Source organism: Poecilia formosa, unplaced genomic scaffold (genome assembly GCF_000485575.1).
Source record: "Poecilia formosa unplaced genomic scaffold, Poecilia_formosa-5.1.2 Scaffold641, whole genome shotgun sequence".
Classification (NCBI taxonomy): Eukaryota; Metazoa; Chordata; class Actinopteri; order Cyprinodontiformes; family Poeciliidae; genus Poecilia; species Poecilia formosa.
In genome coordinates this window covers 1-4,665 of record NW_006800580.1, presented here as the reverse complement: position 1 = coordinate 4,665, position 4,665 = coordinate 1, and the positions used below count along the sequence as shown (strand labels likewise).

General features: G+C 38.2%; 1 long non-coding RNA gene across 1 annotated transcript; it reads right to left on the bottom strand.

Moving 5' to 3' along the window:
• Window positions 1–1,236: 1,236 nt before the first annotated feature.
• On the bottom strand, window positions 1,237–1,758 carry LOC107834494 (uncharacterized). Its single transcript, XR_001660285.1, has 2 exons — window positions 1,726–1,758; window positions 1,237–1,464 (listed from the first exon to the last, which is right to left on the bottom strand). It is a non-coding gene; the product is annotated as an uncharacterized LOC107834494 (long non-coding RNA).
• Between the last annotated feature and the right edge of the window lie 2,907 nt (window positions 1,759–4,665).

Genomic DNA, 4,665 nt, shown 5'->3' with positions numbered 1-4,665 from the left:
CTGTGCATATCTAAACCTCCAAAGCACCGGTGGAAGATAAGTAAGCAATAGAGGTGTGCCGATCGATCTGCCACCGATCATAATCGGCCGATTTCCGTGAAAAAGTGTATGATCGGTGATCGCCGATCACGGTCTCTTGTTGCCGATCACACAAACCGATCACCTGCATCTCATTTCGCAGCCTGCCTGTGCAGCTGGTCTCCTCTTTCCTTCACACTGCACAAATGCGCAGCAACAAATCTTAAGCGATGTCTGTGGAGCTATAACGCACTGAGTGAATGGGGAAGTTTGTGTGTTGCAGCGGAAAATTACCTCGGGGTGAAGCAGGTCAAAATGCATCAACACGACGAATCTAATATGGCATAAAAACAATGACATACTGAATGGAGTTTGGCTACATCGAGGCTCACTGAAGTAAAAAAGACATATGGAGGATCAGATAGCAGGTGAAGCAGTGCACAGCTACAAACACTCACCCGGATTAGCATGTCGGTCAGAAAGCTAAACAAATAACCTGAAAAATTATTTAAGTCTTCGAGCTGCGATGTCCGACGCTGGTTCTGCTCTCGCTGTTGAATCAGCTAGCCGCCATGCTATCAGGAGGTTTTCATGCAGTAACTCAGGATTGTTTATTGTAATGGATCCTGTTTTTGCCTTTGAATGTTAAGTTTTATACTTGAATTTTTTGGCAATGTTGAGAGGTTTTATTTTGACTCTGCATTATTTAGCCTCTTCAGAGCCTTCATATGTTTTCAGTCTGTTAAAGATAGTATTATTGATAGTACAATTTGCACAATACCTGTTTTGTTTTGTTCTTGGAAAACATTAGGGAGGGTTTGAGGTTAGGAACCTTTGAGAGAGATGGACAGAGTTTGGCATCTTGAACCCCAGAACTGGCCTGATGATGAAGAACGTGTTGCAGCAGGCAGGAAGGCAGGAATCTCTGAAGGTCTGATGAGCTTCCATCTCTGCTTCGATGGTGAGGTCACACAGGACTTGGGTGCTGGCAGGAAGAGTACTGACTTAGAGCGGCAGGTCTCGGGTCTTAGGGTGACTTCCTCTTATGTGTAGCGGTCCTCAGCTTCTTGCCTTGCAGCTCTGTAGCTCCCTTCTCCTCATCTCACGATCTTTCTGGTCTATTGAGATGTAGACGAGCTGGTCTCAGGGAAGGAACACACCAGTTCTTCCTCTTTGCCTTTGTTCTTTGTCTTTGCCTTTATCTTTATCTTTGTCTTCATCTTCATCTTTGCCTTGATCTTTGTCTTTGGGGTCTCGAACCCAGCTGATGAGAGAAGTGCAATTTAAGGCCACATGTTGCGGGGCTAACGGGTTGGTCCCCATGCGCAGAACAGTCTTCGGCTCTGTGGCCCCGGCTCTTCTTCAGCTGGAGAGTTCTTTGTCCATCTCGATCTTGGCTCGAAGTTGCCTTCAGGATCCAACCAAAGACTCCTCTTTTGCACTCACCTTTTTTATACACACCCTTTTGGTGTGTTTGCATCGGCTAGCACTGTTGCTGTTCCTGTCTCATTGGCTGACTGCTTGGACCGATGATCTCATATCCATCACTGTCTTGTGACATTGTGACCTGATGTCTGTGCTAATGGTTGCTCAACAATTGCCTGCCCAACCTTTTCTTTGGAAAGTTTAAGTTCAACAATAAGGCTGGTCATCTCTGCTCTCCTATCAGTTCCTCTTTTCACCCCTGACCTTTCACCTACCATCTACCTCCAACACAACATCAGTGACCTTTAATTATAGTTACACATTTTACACCATTTCCAGTTCAATGTCAAAATCACATTTATAACCTTTTAGTTTCTTTGATTCAGCATTCATTTATAATATTGTGATAACCGTAACTTATTAGTTACTCTTATTTTAATCATAATGTGAGTTATTAGACATTTCTGAAAAGAAACTAAGAATAATCCATTATTCTGATTATTCAATTATAAAGTTACAGTTACTTGTTTCACTTGTAAGTACTTCCACAAGTGTAAGAGTAAGTGCAGGTATTCTTATAATTAAACCAATATCAATCATTAGTTAAACCAATATTAATTATTGGTTTAATTTTAAGTTATTATTATTAATTTAAGTATTTTACGCTGGGTTTTATCCAATTACTCAAAATGTTTAAATTTTAGACTAATCCTTTAATGGTTTGAAATAAGGAATAGTCTGAACTATTTTTATTCACTGCAGGCTGGAAACTTACTTCCTCTTTTCTCAGGAAACCTGCTCTTCCTTGTTTCATGACTCTCTTTCTGCCTGACTATGATTTTTTATGATTAAGTAGAAGTAGAATTAAAGCAGGACACAATAACAACACACACAACCAGATTAATTTTATTACAGTCTGACTCTACTGTTGGGTCTTGTGTAATTAATTTTAAAGGTAACTTTATTTATTGTTACTATTAAACTAAAATCTCCAGCATGGGGAATGGGATGAGCTCGACTTTTCTTGACACACCACGCTCATCTGACCAATTTAAGTACTTTAGTGTACACTGCAATAGCACAACTTCTTGCCAAGTACTTTTGAAGTAGTTTCCAGTGCAAATATCTTAATACAATTGAAGACAAAACTAACTCACAAGTAACTTTTTAGTGAGATGTATAACTTGTTTTAAGTAAATAATTCAATTATGATGATGAGTATTTCACTTGCAACAAGACATTTTCCCATGTTATAAGTGAAATAACCTGCCAGTGCAACTGGTACTTTTTTGTCTGTTAGCTATCATTGACCTAAAACAAGTTAATATTTCTTGATAACATGTTACTTGCCAGTTAATTTGGTCATTTCACTATATTACCAATTTAAATTTCAGATATTTGCACTGGAAACTAGACCAATATCAGATTCAGTGGTTTTACAGTGTAGTGCTGATTGGAAGCTCCAAAGCAGATGCTAAATTTAGTATGGGGGGAAATCTTCTTCCATAATCCAAGACCACACATGATCAGTCTGAGAGCAAAATTTCATGTATTTTGTTCTCAAAACTTTTAATACTTTTGCTTACATTTATATTTTGAGAGCAGGACTTCATGTCTTTCTTCTCAAAACTTGCAATGATTGTACTCAAAACTTCTCTTGCTCACACTTAGTTTATGGGTAGGTGAGTTAATTTTATTTATTTATTTATTTTAAATTTTTCTTATGACCTTCTCAAAGACCTTTATGTTAAATTCACATGTCTGTTATCGCCTTTGCACCTCTGCAAGGCTATTTCTATTTTATACTGCTTTTATTTTTGGTTCTTAAATATCATTCTGAGAGAACGGTTATTAGTGTCGCACAAAGCAAGGTTCTGTGATGTAGCTGCAGCAGTATGGCAGAAGCTGCCTAACTGAGCTGCTGCTAAGATATGTGCTAATGCTACCTCTCACTCTCAGTAATGTTTATTATGTTAAAAATAGTTCTCACAGTTTTTGAGCTGCATAAAAATACAATGTTAACTGTTTTTAAATGTTTAAAATACTTTGGGTTTAGTTCAAATTAAACTGTTACTCTTATCAAGTTTGTCTGAAGTTTTCCCTCCAAAATGTGTTTATTGGGCCTCAGGGATCTGACTGACTGTGTGTACCATACCCGATGGTTGAGTGTGTCCCACACTGTGTCTTATAGGTGTGAGGATTTGAGTTTTCTGTGTGTTTATTTTCTAGGTTTTGTTTCCCTGAGTCTCTGTGGTGTCCTGTCTCTTCCCCTTTGATTGCTTCCCAGGTGTGTCTTATTCCCTCGTTTACCCTCCCAGTGTATTTAAGTCCACCTGTGTCCTTTGTCTCTTGTCGGGCCCTCATCTAATATCAGTTGTTGTTGTTATGTGTGTCAGCTCTCCAGTTGAACTATTTAAGTCCTGGTTAGCTTGCTCCATGTTCAGTCTTTAGTCAGTTGCTACCGGTATTTAGCTGTGTGCTATTCTCTCTGCCGTGCCGCCTGTACTGGACTGTGTTTGAGCTTTATCATTAAAATAATCATTTTCTTCACAACCTGGGTCTCAGCGTTCATCCTCACCACATCATGACAATAGGTATGTGATGAGTACACAGTTTTCTGTTGTAGGGTTTTTTATGTTTTATTTTAATTACTTTATTACAGAATAGGTACTTTATGCTTTCTTTTACAAAAAGTAAGAATTTTGAGTTTTGTATTAAATTTTTATTTATATTATTTTGCATTATGTATCAACATATTTCATTGATGCTGATTTGTGCACAATTTTATTTTTCTTTATTCCATTTTGTTGTTAATATAAAAAAGTAGAAGCTGCCTAACTGAGCTGCTGGGATCTGACTGTGTGTACCATACCTGATGGTTGTGTGTCTTATTCACCTTATTCCTGGGGGGTTACTGGGGAATCGATTATGGGTCTTACTTCAGGAGCTAACCGGAAGTAGCAGTATTTCACTGTAATTTGTAGGATTCTTTGCTAATCTATATTCATGACAGATTAGCAAAGAATCTAATCTTTGCTAATTAGTTATAACCCTATATTATAACTTTTCAGTTATAATATAGTATTTAGTTAAACCTGTTCATGGACACACTGCAGGCTATCAGAGAGCTGCTCAGTACAGAGGATCGTAATTGTGAGTTTAATCACAGGGAGCGACAGGAATACGTTAAATGAACAGGAACTCACTTCCTGTTCATTTAAC